The following is a 15,000-nucleotide window of genomic DNA, read 5'->3' on the forward strand; positions in this document are numbered from 1 at the left end:
ACACACACACACACACAGGCACACACAAACACACACACACACAAACAAACACACACACACACACACAGGCACACACAGGCACACACACACAAACGCACACACACACACACACACACACACACACACACACACACACACACACACACACACACACACAGGCACTGAGGCTCTGAGTGGAAAATAGCCCCTAGTCCCCACCCCCACCCTCACTCCTTCCTCTGTGGTCAGGTGAGCTCATCGCCACATCTTACAGTGTCTGTGTGTGTGTGTGTGTGTGTGTGTGTGTGTGTGTGTGTGTGTGTGTGTGTGTGTGTCTGTGTCTGTGTGTGTAACGGAACAGTAGCCTCCTCACATTCACAGCTCAGCTCAGTTTGACAGATCAACTTCACTTCTCCACTTTACACCTTGCATCCAGCACACACACACACACACACACACACACACACACACACACACACACACACACACACACATCAACCCAAGCCTGTCTTTACACACATACACTCACACAGCAGCAGCAGCAGCAGCAGCCCGATCTCCTCCCTGCACTATTTACACACACACACACACACACACACACACACACACACACACACACACACACACACACACACACACACACACAGCAGCAGCAGCAGCAGCAGCCCGATCTCCTCCCCTGCACTAGTTATTTTATTCTGCACAGAAAGAGGGTCCCCCAATGACTCACTTCCTGGCAGCAGTCATGGTAGCATCCTGTCCAGGGTCTTTGGTCAGCGGCTGGGTTTTAAATCACATACAGCTCCAGGACTAGCTCAACCCCGAGTTAATCTGTCCGTGTATCGCTTTACGCCTGCTCTGTTTTACAACTTAAAATACTCTTACCTCCACACATACACACACACACACACACACACACACACACACTCCACTTAGAGCCTCAGTGGAGCTCAGAGCAGGAGTGGGGAATCTGTTCTAGTCTAGACTCAGTTAGCAGATGCTTTAGCTGCTACCGCTAATACTGTAAGGGTATCACTGAGAAATCTGCCAATGCTAATGTTGAGAGGCTAGCAGTAGGAAATATTTAGCTTGGATGGACACAACCACTAATACTGAGAGGCTAACAGTCACTCTGTTTTATCTGCTAACACTAATGCTGCAAGGCTAACTGTTTTAGTAATGCTAGAGGCTAACGCTAGAGGCTCACGAAGTGATGAGTGCTAACGCTGAGTGCTAGGCTACCTGAAACAGCGGCGCTCGGGGAGCAGTGAGGGGTTAGGTGCCTTGCTCAAGGGCACTTCAGCCGTTCCCACTGGTCGGGGCTCGAACCGGCAACCCTCCGGTTACAAGTCCAGAGTGCTAACCAGTGGGCCACGGCTGCCCCAAAAAAAAAAGTCCGGAGGTGCTGAGACGGACTGCTGACAGCTGAGTGGTCCTCGCCAAGCCGCCATTGAGCTCATGAGCAATCTGTTCATCTCGCTGTGCGCTCCACATCTAATGAAACATTTCATTAGTTTTTCATTCAGTCCGACTGGCTACTCAGAGCCTCCGTAAAACAATACTGGGCTTGTGTGTGTGTGTGTGTGTGTGTGTGTGTGTGTGTGTCATCGGAACAGGCAGACGGGGTGTCTCCATAGGTCCGTTCAGAGCGAGCCAGCTAGCGCTAACGCTAACGGCCAAGTTTCCAGTGCGGGCAGGATGTCCGAGGGGGCCCGGTGATACTTTAAAGATGCTAGCACCATGTAAAAGCTCACAAGCAGAAAGGCTGGATTGTTCCCCGCAGGACAGAAGTGCCTGTGTAGTGTATCTTCCCCCTCACATTCTGTGGTTTGCCACTGATTACTCAGATCTTTGGTTTAGTGTGTGTGTGTTTGTGTGCCTGTGTGTGTGCATGTGTGTGTCTGTGTGTGTGTGTGTGTGTGTGTGTGAGTCAGTGAGTTTGTGTCAGATTTGCATGTTCCCAGTAATTGTCTTGACATTTCATAAAATCTTGCTTCATCTTGCTGCTTACCTTCCATGGTGTAACAGCTGATCTCAAGTGATGATACCTTTTCTAGGCTATTTATCTCTCAAGAAAGTAAACCTTATAATTAGTTGGATTTTTCTCTGGGTATGTGTGTGTGTGTGTGTGTGTGTGTGTGTGTGTGTGTGTGTGTGTGTGTGTGTCTGTGTCTGTGTCTGTTTTCTTGGTGCAGTGAAGAAAGACATGAACAAAACATCTCTGTATATATGAAAATCACTTGAGAGGGTTTTGCATTCATCCAGCTGTGTGTCCAGTTTACTGTGTGTGTGTGTGTTGTGTGTGTGTGTGTGTGTGTGTGTGTGTGTGTGTGTGTGTGTGTATTTCTGATTCAGTGGTGTGTCCACTGCATGGCACTCGTATTACTCACTTTGCCACATGAAAGCCAGACTCAGTTACATAATGTTGTCAGGCCATTGCTTCCATGGAATGGTTTGGTCTGGCTGTCTAATATGGGTCTACCAGTGTGTCTGCTTGTATACTGTATATGTGTGTGTGTGTGTGTGTGTGTGTGTGTGTGTGTGTGTGTGTGTGTGTGTGTGTGTGTGTGTGTGTGTGTGTGTGTCTGTCTGCCTTTTCCGAGACCTTAAAACACCTTTGTCCTGAATTTGTCCTATACCAAACCAGACAGAGAAGTGAATTGTTTCCGTACATACAAGTGTGTGTGCGTGTGTGCCGTCTGGTCATGAGTAGCACAAACCAGATCAGACAAAAAGGTGTGTGTGGATCGTCTGCGCCTGTGTCCAGACTACAGTTTCTTGTTTGACATCACCACAGGACTTTACACATCCTGCCAACTAAGGGCAGACACGGCACACACACACACACACACACACACACACACACACACAGACACATACTGTAGGGACTTTGTGCAGAGATGTTCTCCAGTAAATTGCATAACAGTCAGTGCAGACTGAACGACAGTGTGTGTGTGTGTAGGTGTGTGTGTGTGTGTGTGTGTGTGTGTGTGTGTGTGTGTGCCCTCATGCCAAAGCCAGACGTGCAGACAAACATAACCTTTAAGAGCTGTTAAGCAGAACTGCTCAGATGATTCCCCACAGGATCAGCGCACATTGGAGCGGAGACTCTTAGGGTGCCTGTAGGACAATCATGCAGTCATCTTCATCTCTTCTCTGTGTGTGCGTGTGTTGTGTGTGTGTGTGTGTGTGTGTGTGTGTGTGTGTGTGTGTGTGTGTGTGTATGTATGTGTGTGTGTGCCTGCATGTGTGAGCATGTCCATGTGTGACACCGCCATGGGAAAATGCCTAGCTCATTGAGCCATGACCTACAGCTAGTCTCAGATTGAGTGGTACAGCCTTACACACACACACACACACACACACACAATCCTGATGTGAGATGTGAGATATCACAGGTGTCCCAGGGGCTTGGAAACTCCTGGTGGAAAAGCCATCTCTGAGTGTGTGTGTGTGTGTGTGTGTGTGTGTGTTTGTATGATGTAGCGCTGCACTCCCCTCGGCTCCAGTGGTGGGGTGAGATCACAGCTCTGGAATGTTCTCTTGCCTTCACTAACAGGACTTGCCCAGAGTTAGCCCCAGTGTGTGTGTGTGTGTGTGTGTGTGTGTGTGTGTGTAGCCGGGACTTCAGACGAGTGTGTTTTGGAGCCCAGCATCAGTCAAGTTTGTGTATGTGCGTGTGTGTGTGGATCCCTATGTGTGTGTGTGTGTGTGTGTGTGTGTGTGTGTGTGTGTGTGTGTGTGTTTGTTTATGGAGCCCACCACTTGAGTGTAATATGATGAGTGAGTGTGTATGTATGTATGTTTGTGTTGAGTTCTTTAGATGAGTGAGTGTGTGTGTGTCCGTGTGTAATCCAGCATTTCATCTGAATGTGTTGAGCACAATGTTAGTCTCAGTGTTCCTATTAAATGCTCTCATGTAGATTCACAGGCCACAGCCCACCCACGTGTTCAAGAGCACAAACACACACACACACACACACACACACACACACACACACACACCAACATGCACAGTTATCCACATGCACACATACCCATCTTTTGACAACCACTGTACAAACTACAAACACATGCTTGCACACACTCATACACACACACACACACACACACACACACACACACACACACACACACATACACACACACACACACATACTTTGCGATCCCACGCCAACGAGCGAGACATTAATGTCTCTAAATGGTAAGTGTAATAAAGCAGCCTGGAATAAATGTTCCTAGATCAGGTCTGGGACAGCGGGCACCCAAGCGGGCACCCAAGTTTCCATCGTCCAGTCCAGCTGCAGCTGCGCCCTCTGGATTTATGACGCTGCTTTGAAATATTAACTGAACCGGCAGCATGAGTATGCGGAGCAGTAGAAAGTAGAACGAGTCCACTCGGAGCGTTTGGGCCAGTCTGGTGCTGAGATTCTAGAGTCCAGAGAGGGAGCCATGTTGCAGCGCTAGTAGAGTGGTTTTGTAGTCTCAGAGACACACGCCTGGTCATGTTGCAGCACTAGTAGAGTGGTTTGTAGTCTCAGAGACGCACGCCTGGTCATGTTGCAGCACTAGTAGAGTGGTTTTGTAGTCTCAGAGACGCACGCCTGGTCATTGCCCATTACAATTCAAGAAAGTTAAGGACAAACAGAAAGCACCATGGAGGCAAAATCCAGCAGTTAAACTTCTAAAAAGAGAGTGTAGGAAGACTGAAAGAAAATGGCGTAAATACAAACTTCAGATCCACTATGAAATCCATAAAAGAGATGCTCCGCGACATATAACTCTGAAATATGCAAAAGCAAGACAGTCTTTCTTTCTAACATTATCAATAGAAGTTCAAATAACACTTTCGTATTCTATTTTCAACTGTTGATAAGTTAACAAATCCCCCTCACAATTAGGCCTGAACTTCTCTCAACTAATAAATGCAATGAGTTTTCATCTTTTTTTAAAGGTAAAATTGACAAAATCAGACTCAACATATCTGCTCAATTACAAATTCAACAACCTGAACTTCCAGCAACAAACAGAGTGAAACTAAACTTGATGTCAGAGTTCAGCTTGATAGACTCTGAAAACACTTGAAAAAAGCGGTACAGAATCTCAGCCCTTCCACATGTGTCTTAGACACTCTGCCTACCAATTTCTTCAAAACTGTTTTTCACCTCATAGCGGCGGATGTCCTTCAAATTGTAAATGTATCATTGCTGTCTGGCACTTTTCCTAAGTCACTGAAAACAGCTGTTGTAAAGCCACTTCTCAAGAAGAATAACCTGGATGCCTCCATGCTAAACAATTACAGGCCCATATCCAATCTACCTTTTATTGGCAAAATTATTGAAAAAAGTAGTCTTTAATCAATTAACCACCTTCTAACATCAAATGGGTATTTTGATTACTTTCAGTCTGGTTTTAGGGCAAATCACAGCACTGAAACAGCTCTCATTAAAGTTTCCAATGACATACACTCAACACAGATTCAGGTAAAACATCAGTCCTAGTGCTACTGGACCTTAGTGCAGCATTTGACACTGTTGATCACAATATTTTACTACACAGACTAGAACACTGGGTTGGATTTACAGGCATAGTTATCCAGCTGGCTAAAATCATATCTACAAGAAAGGAGCTTCTTTGTTGCCATCGGAACTGTACCTCAACATAACGTCCTTGACCTGTGGTGTTCCCCAGGGTCGATCTTGGGGCCACTATTATTCAACCTCTATATGCTCCCACTTGGACAAAATCATTCAAAACAATTTGATTTCATATCATAGCTATGCAGATGACACACAAATTTACTTAGCTCTATCACCAAACAACTATGGTCCTCTTGAATCTATGTGTCAGTGTATAGAACAAATCAACACCTGGATGTCTCAAAAATTTTAGAACTAAACATGGTGAAGCAGCTTTTTAGCTGCTATCTTGGCTCAGCTGTGGAACCAACTTTGGGATGACATTAAAAGGCCCCAACTGTAGCCAGTTTTAAATCTAGACTTAAGACCAAACTGTTCTCAGGCGCTTTCTGCTAACTGTGCCGAGTTACAAATTCTGAATCTGCCTCGATATTATTCTACTTTGTCTTTTATTACTTTTTTTACTACTTTTTGCCTTTGTTTTGCTTACTAATTATTCTTTATTTTTAAATGATTTTACCTTGTGTTTTATGTTTTCTTTTTATTATGATCTTTACCTTTTTTAACTATTCTTTGACTATATTGCCCTTCTATGCTTTTTTTATTTGTTATTATCGTTTGGTTTTGTTTATGTAAAGCACATTGAATGACCTCTGTGTATGAAATGTGCTATATAAATAAACTTGACTTGACTTGACTTGACTTGACTAAGGAGCGAAGTCATTTACCGAAACCTCTTGCCATCTCTCTCCTGCTCACTTCCTGTCATCTCTCTCCTGCTCACTTCCTGTCATCTCTCCTCACAGAAACCTTTTTGTAAACGTTTGTCTATGTATGCGAATTTGAACACACCTTTGGTCAGAGCTGTTTCTGTGTTTCTCAGAGACGCATGGCAGGTCAGAGTGTTTTGTGTTCTCAGAGACACAAGGCTGGTCAGAGTGTTTTGTGTTCTCAGAGACGCACGGCTGGTCAGGGTGTTTGGTGTTCTCAGAGACGCTCGGCTGGTCATTCTCAGAGACGCACGCCAGGTCAGAGTGTTTTGTGTTCTCAGACACACGGCTGGTCAGAGTGTTTTTTTTCTTCTCAGAGATGCACGGCTGGTCAGAGTGTGTTGTGTCCTCAGAGATGCACGGCTGGTCAGAGCTGTCTGACGATAGCCGCTCATTACCAGCTGTGGCCGAGTCCAGGTGCAGCGCCAGAGCTCCTGCCTGCTCTGGTGATTGACACCTCTCCCAGCCCCACGTCCCAGCGGCACATCACTCCCCCACTACAGGCCAATGAGGTGCCGTTGGAGGCGCTGACTGGCTCGGCCAGAGAGCTCACGTCACAGGACCGGTCCGAGCTGACGCACAGTCACTCAGTGGCAGCCTCTAGGCGCGGCATGGTCAGGGCTTATTCAGAAGTGTTAATGAGAGCTCGGGGTCTGGCCAAACGTTAACGTGTTCGGTATGTCAGGGGTATTGTGCAATTTCGCCGGTAGCCTTTCGCCACAGACGTTGAAGTGTTCAGCGCTTTCAGCTCTCCACACACAGACAGGACTGTGTCCAGCCGTTGGACTGGAAACATGTCAAGTGGCCAACGTAAATGTGCGACCATCAAATGATACATCCGTTACTGGACGTTGCCCTGTGGTGCATTTAAATTGGCCCCATTCCTGGCAGTGCCTTGCTGGACCGTTGGAGTCACAGGCTTTGCTCTCAGTTCAGCTCTCTTAAAAGTCACAATGTTTTAACGCTCTCTGGAAGAATTCTGAGTGGACTCGTTTTAGGCTCACGAACGACAAACGCACATACAGAAATAACATCCTGTGTCATCATCCTCCACAAATCTACTGACCTTACCAGAGAGTGGACAGCGACTGCCGTCCCTCCCAGTCCAGGCATTCAGAGTCTATTTCGAGGTTCGGCCCTGGCACCCCTTTGCCACCACTCCCTGACCTCTGAAGGACGATCGTCTCGCATCTCTGCAGCGGTCAGCGATTAGGTTTCCCTGCATGCCTCAGATTTCCCACATGCACACTCCCGCAGGAGACTCGTGGGGCACGCGGCTATGAGTGGTCCTCATAAGTGGGCTGTGATGGATGCCAGCCCTGGCCTGATATGGCCCTGATGTGGCTCTGATGTGGCTCTGATGTGGCTCTGATCTGGCTCTAATCTGGCTCTGATCTGGCTCTGATCTGGCTCTAATCTGGTTCTTATCTGGCTCTGATCTGGATCTAATCTGGCTCTGATCTAGCTCAAATCTAGCTCTCATATGGCCCTGTTCTGGCCCTGATATGGCCCTGGTCTGGCGTGCCGTCAGAGGGTCTGTCTTGCTGTTGGAAATGACAAGCATTCGCTGGGGTTTCGATTTGCCAAGTGGGATGCGATTCCCAGCAAACAACTTTTGATTGCAGGTTCTGGTTTCACTGGAGGTTTGTAAATGTGTGTCATGCTCACGCTGGGCTATGAGCTCAGCGCTGTAAACGTGGTGGGCCAAGCCGTGGGCGTGACAGCGAGTGTGTCTTTAGCGTTACTGGGGAGGGATTCGTTCTACGGCCAGTCGCAGAGGCGCTCCTTTCAAGATCGATGTCCCCTCTTCAGAGAGGAGATGTGTTTGTGCATTAATGATCATTTCCACGTGCAGGTCAGTCGTCCCCAATGTTTGGACCGATACTCAACAACCTACTTGGCCCACACACAACGTCGTTTGAGTTTCCAGCAAACCAAACTGCTGCCGCGCACATTTCACTTACGCATTTGGATCGAGCGCAGGAACGACAGCATTCAAATATTGCTCATCTCTCTCAGCGATGAAATGGAGATGTCAGGCATACAACACCTATGAATTTATTGGCCTGCCTTAGCTTAATATATACGGGGGTCACTGAATTAGCGTCCAATTTGGCCATGTAAGGCAGAAACCCTTGGAATCGTTAATGGGGCACGGCTACAGGTCGGGCTGCATGGCTATAAAAACCCAAATGGTGGCAGGCTAAATATACGAGCAGGATTTATTTCAAGGAGAAGGAGAAGGCCGCAAAAACCACAAAGTGTGTAAATGTCTTTTGGCCTGGATGGCCACTGGTTTTAGAGGACCAATAGCCAATGCCAAGAGTATCCTCTCTCTCTGCATCTGCCTCTCTCTCTCTCTCTCTCTCTCTCTCTCTCTCTGTCTGAAGGGCTACTTAGATAGCCTTACTAAAGGGATACTTGTGCTTTAGATAGCCTTACTCCGCCTGGGCCATCAACAGCATGCTTTCATAGAAAACTGTAACGTCTTGTTCTGTCTTAAGCTGGCGTGTGTGTCCCCATGACAGGAATTCAGCTCTTTTTTAAATTCAATAATCCCTAATAAAATAACACCGCCTGTTTTCTTTTCTTTTGACCACATGACGCATTTATCGGACAAACATGAACATGTGGGCCGGTTGCAGTGGTGTTATGGTTGTGTGTTAGTGGCGCGTTAGCGGCGTGTTAGCGTCGTTGCGCTAGCCCCTACAGCAGCTGGTCTGGGAGCACTCTGCGTCTGGCCCGCGGCCCACGCCTTGCTCACTTCCAGGAAGCACCACTCTTATGCAGTGTATCCCAGAACATCGTAAACCCCCTGCCTCCTGAAATAGGCCTCGACTTTAGGCAAATATGTCATTATTTGTAATTATTTTTCGCTCGGTGCCAAGACTAGCTTTTCGGTTGTTTGTTCTGTTGGGTCTCTGTGGACTCCCTGTGCGTTTTAAGGGTTTTCCCTCACCAATCGCAACACAACCCCACCGACGACCAAAGCCCTCACAGTGTGTGCATTATGAATGGATTGGCCTCTGCTGTTATGTTCCATTGGGTTACACGTCGCACACAATGACTATCCAATCCGTGAGGAATGAATAGGGCCTGTTGTTAGTTTCTGTTATTGCACACCTGTCTCTGTGTCCCCAAAGCGCTCCGCAGACGTTGTCGGGGACTCAACAAGACCGCCGCTGATCCGTTCCCCTGTTCGCTCTGTGTTTGCATGTGCTTTGGCACTGATGAGCGCTGCCTCTAACATGGCATCTGTTCACAATCAGGTCTGTTTTAAGAGGCTTTTAACAGTTTCTAGGGGCATGGATTTGTTTTATATGAAAGGGATATTATCCTCATATGGATGGATTAATGTTTATGCAGCGTTTTGCTTAATACAATTCTGTTTAGAGTAGGCACATAACAAAAGCCTTCAGCAGAAAAGACCTCCGTTGTGCCTCACTAAAGAGTAGACGGATGTTAACCCTTCAGTGCCCATTGCTGTAATTTAACCCTGATCAAGGTCGCTGCAGGTCATTTAAGGTCAGTAGGGGCAGGCAATAACAAAGCCACCCTAGCCATGATCCAGGCAAGCAATCTGCAGGTCTGATCTCAGAGTAGAGTGACCTCTGGGCATCTGGGGCCAGTGTAGACTGTTTGTATCTGTCCATCAGCCACACACACACAGGACCTGTGAGGAGAGCAGTGTGGTCTTATCTCTGTCCATCAGCCACACACACACAGGACCTGTGAGGAGAGCAGTGTGGTCTTATCTCTGTCCATCAGCCACACACACACAGGACCTGTGAGGAGAGCAGTGTGGTCTTATCTCTGTCCATCAGCCACACACAGGACCTGTGACTAGAGCAGTGTGGTCATATCTCTGACCCTGTGATAGGGGAAGACTGGTCATATCCCTGACCCTGAAGCTAAAACAAACCGGTCATATCTTTGTCCATCGGCCACACACAGGACCTGTGACTAGAGCAGTGTAGTCATATCTCTGACCCTGTGATAGGGGAAGACTGGTCATATCCCTGACCCTGAAGCTAAAACAAACCGGTCATATCTTTGTCCATCGGCCACACACAGGACCTGTGACTTGAGCAGTGTGGTCATATCTCTGACCCTGTGATAGGAGAAGACTGGTCATATCCCTGACCCTGAAGCTAAAACAAACCGGTCATATCTTTGTCCATCGGCCACACACAGGACCTGTGACTAGAGCAGTGTGGTCATATCTCTGACCCTGTGACAGGAGTAGACTGGTCATATCTCCCTCCTCTGTGACAGAAAATTCTGTCTTTGACCATCAGAATCTACATCAAGAACCTGTGTTGGCAGATGCCATCTCATCTTCTCAGTCATCCTGTCTCATCTTCTCCGTCATCCTGTCTCATCTTCTCCGTCATCCTGTCTCATCTTCTCCGTCATCCTGTCTCATCTTCTCCGTGATACCATCTTCACTTCTCTGCAATCCTGTCTCCTGGTTCCTCTGGCGTTAGTGCCAGTGAGTTTCCACCGGCGCTAGTAGCTGAGTCTGATATGTACAGTATCTATACGCTATAGGGTTGAAATGAACAGTATCTATACGCTATAGGGTTGAAATGAACAGTATCTATACGCTATAGGGTTGAAATGAACAGTATCTATACGCTATAGGGTTGAAATGAACAGTACCTACAGGTATACGCTATAGGGTTGAAATGAACAGTATCTATACGCTATAGGGTTGAAATGAACAGTATCTATACGCTATAGGGTTGAAATGAACAGTATCTATACGCTATAGGGTTGAAATGAACAGTACCTATATGCTATAGGGTTGCTATAGGGTTGAAATGAACAGTATCTATACGCTACCTATACGCTATAGGGTTGAAATGCTCTAGTGTTGAAATGTACAATATATATATACGCTACCTATATGCTATAGGGTTGAAATGAACAGTATCTATACGCTATAGGGTTGTTCTTTATGGCTGTATGGCTCCACTGCAGCATGCCTGGGTGGTTTTGTGTTGTGTCCAGCTCTTGGTGGCCATCAGCCTTAGCCAATAGCAGATAGTTTGTTGTTACGCCACATAGGGCGAAGTGGGATTTATGAGGTTGTAAATGGTGTGCATTTCATGTGGAGAGAGGTAACTGACGTTTGTGAGCAAGGTTTATAGGAGATTGTATACAAGGTAAACATGGCGGGGGTTTTCATTTTCCTACCGTTGTTTTTATGAAATGTAAACAGTAGAAAAACATGCAAACTCAACAGTTGAGGTCTCATGTTGCTTGTTTGCTTCAAGCTGCATTCCTCTGCCTTCATTTGTTTTCAGTCCTGAATGCTGAAGTCTGGTGAAATATATCCCTTGTTTACTTGCACTGATCGTCAGTTCAGAAAGGACACGGCTGAGATTTAGTGCTCCCAGTACAGCAGTCAGCGCAGCCTCTTTCCCCCTGTTCCTGAATCAGCTGCATACGGCCTTTACGGCTTAACAGAGAGCTTGTGCTTTAGACATGTGCTGTGGGTTTCTGTTTGGTGAAGGCACATAACAGAAGCATTCAGCAGAAAAGCCCTCAGCAGTGCCTTACACAGGCTGAGTGGCCAGTGCTCTATGGGTGCCTTACTGCACGGCAGACTCCTTAAGATCTGTCCCTGAAGACTCTAAAAGGACAAAAGTAACATAGCATGACACTATAGCTTTACTCTAAGACTGAAATAATAAATTAAGACTCTAAAGGACAAAAGTAACATAGCATGAAACTATAGCTTTACTCTAAGACTGTAATAATAAACTAAGACTAAAGGACAAAAGTAACATAGCATGAAACTATAGCTTTACTCTAAGACTGTTCCTGGATCACCCACCACATGCGGCTTTTATGGCTTTAGTGCCGGACCAGCAAGGTGCAAGTGACCGTTTAATTACAGAGTCTGTGTCAGGCAGCCACCTGACTCACGTCCCGACCCGCCAATCACGCCTCCACACCTCTAACTGTCCCCTAACGACCCGCCTTCACTACCGTGGGCTGAGACTGGAAACCAGCTGTGAAAAACCACTCACTATTCAGCACCAAGAGCGTTGGGCTGACCAGCCCGATTCTGTTAGCAGGACGCTGATTACAGACATCAACCAGGGACAGCATCTGGCTTTTGCAGAATGAAGTGGAGCAGAATGGCTGGTCAGTGATTTAGGCTCGCTGCTTTCAACTCTGCCTGGGCAGCCCATCTTTACTGGGGCTTTTCTCCTGGACCATGACTGGGCCCACATTGACCAAGAGAGGCTCTCAGGCAGCAAACAGCTTTCAGTACACAACAACTAGACCGCCACGTGTTCTGCTGAAGGCAGCAGTGAGCTGGATCTCGGCTTGGTCTCAGAATGGGTTTGTGTGTGTGTGTGTGTGTGTGTGTGTGTGTGTGTGCGTGTGCGTGTGTCAGTGTTTGGTCTCTGTGTGTGTGTGTGTGTGTCAGTGTTTGGTCTGTGTGTGTGTTGTGTGTGTGTACGTGCGTGTATGTGTGTCTGTGTTAGTGTTTGGTGTGTGTTTGTGTGTCGGTGTGTGTGCGCAATAGTTTGTGAAATAGAGAAAGAGGTAGAGATTGTAAATCTCTGGTCCCAGATTATTGGCCAAAGGAAACAGAGTGTATGTGGATCGTGTGAGAGGCCAGGTCTCCAGAGCCCTCAGGCAGTGAGTCCTGCCCCTGCCCCTGCCCCACTCCTGCCCCCACTCTTGATGGGGCCCCTGATACCTCTTACCCCGGCCTGTTACCCCAGCCTTTCAATTACCCACCACCAGGGTGGGAAACGGAGGAGGGACAGAGAGTGAGGGAGAGTGAGCGCTCCCACACCAATCCATTAAGCTCTGAGGTGCCGCAAAGCTATCTGCCCTGACCCCGTACACACACACACACAGACACACAGACATACACACACACACACACACACACACATACACCTCATGCACTCATATACGCACACAACACACACGTTCACTCACACACCACAGGGTGTGCATCCCGAGGGTCAGAGTGGACCGTGACTGGTGCTGTGTGTGTGTGTGTGTGTGTGTGTGTGTGTGTGTGTGTGTGTGTGTGTGTGTGTGTGTGTGTGTGTGTGCGCGCTGTACGTATGTGAGTGTGCGCTGTACGTATGTGAGTATGTGTGTGTGTGTGCTGTGCTGTGTGTATGTGAGTGTGTGTGTGTGTGCGTGTGTGTGTGCATGTAGGTAAACAGGCAGCTCATGTGCTAAAGCACTCATGAAGCACGGTTTCCCCAAGAGAGCCCTTTGAGCTCCTGACCTGTGTGTGTTTTTGAAGTGATGGGCTGTTTACCTTCATTGCAGCCTCATGCTTCACGGTCCAAGTTTCGTTTCAGCCCGGGGTTGGCAACCTGGGGTTGTTTGTGTGTGTGTGTGTGTGTGTTCATGCCTTGTTCCAACCTGGGGTTGGTTGTGTGTTCAGGCCTTGTTCCAGCCTGGGGTTGGTTGTGTGTGTGTTCATGGGGTGGGTTGTGTGTGTCTTCAGGCCTTGTTCCAGGCTTGGTTGTGTGTGTGTTCAGTGTGTTCAGTGTGATGGGAAGCATTTCACGGCCGTCTCCCATCAGGAGAAGCACTCTTATTTCTTCACGTTTGGAGCCCTTGCTCAGCAGTACCAGAGAAGGGCCCCCCGCTGGCAGGCATCACAGTTTGACATCACAGTTTGACATTTCAGCCATTAAACGGCGCCCATACGATCTGCGGAGATTTACTGCGCTCACTGGAACACGTGGCCAGCAGCGGGCTGTGGACTGGACATGTACCGACACACTCATCATTTATAGACCCTTTCAACAAGAAAAACAAAAACAATGCTCGACCGTCCTATTTTGTTGCCAATCTACTTCCGCTTCATTAAGATAGCATATGGAATGTTATGGAACTCTCTTGAAATGGTCTATACTGTAAACATGAGGGGTGCCCACGTGCTCTTGCTCCCCACTGCTGTGAAATGAACAGCCCCTGGAGTTCCCCTTTTTCCTGCCGCTCAAAGCCCCCTAATTACTCCACTTGATGTCCGAAAACTGCGCCACGGTCACCCACATGTGGCCAATCTGCCGTCAGCCTGCTACGACTCGGCGGCATCAGATGAAATCATGTGAAGTTGTAAATATTGGAGGTTGTAAATATTGTTTTTCTTTATTTATGTACATAATAAAAGCGCACATGCCTGAGGCTAAACATAAATTTTAGAGCACGTCTGTCTTTGCTTCCTCCACCTCCTCTTTCACACACTCACAGCCAAAGGGACTCGACTCTTTATGGTGCGTTTCTGAGTCAGTGTTCCTTTTGATGTTTTGATGTGAGTTTTTTATAGTGAGTTGACTATACTATACTATACCAACTCTCTCTCTCTCTCTCTCTCTCTCTCTCTCTATGGGTCACATTGTTGTTCAAAATATGTGTATGTAGAGAAATGTTTCAGTCCACTCCATAACAGTGATCATGGTTGGCTCAGCGTTTACTGATTTCCCTCTCTGGCTGAATGTTGAAGTCCCCCCATTAGGTCTAAATAAGGTCTAAGCTCTGACTTGACTGACATCCGTCGATAAGTGATTGAGTTTGAGAGTGTAAGGGCTCAAAATGCTAATAACAGGACGTTGATA

At 47.3% G+C, this 15,000-nt stretch overlaps 1 protein-coding gene across 1 annotated transcript in view; it reads left to right on the forward strand.

The window, feature by feature from the left end:
* ralgps1 (Ral GEF with PH domain and SH3 binding motif 1) overlaps positions 1–15,000 on the forward strand; it is a 185,478-nt gene that overhangs the window by 129,580 nt on the left and 40,898 nt on the right. The window lies entirely within an intron of this gene.

This window comes from Alosa alosa, chromosome 5, assembly GCF_017589495.1.
Source record: "Alosa alosa isolate M-15738 ecotype Scorff River chromosome 5, AALO_Geno_1.1, whole genome shotgun sequence".
Lineage (NCBI taxonomy): Eukaryota > Metazoa > Chordata > Actinopteri > Clupeiformes > Clupeidae > Alosa > Alosa alosa.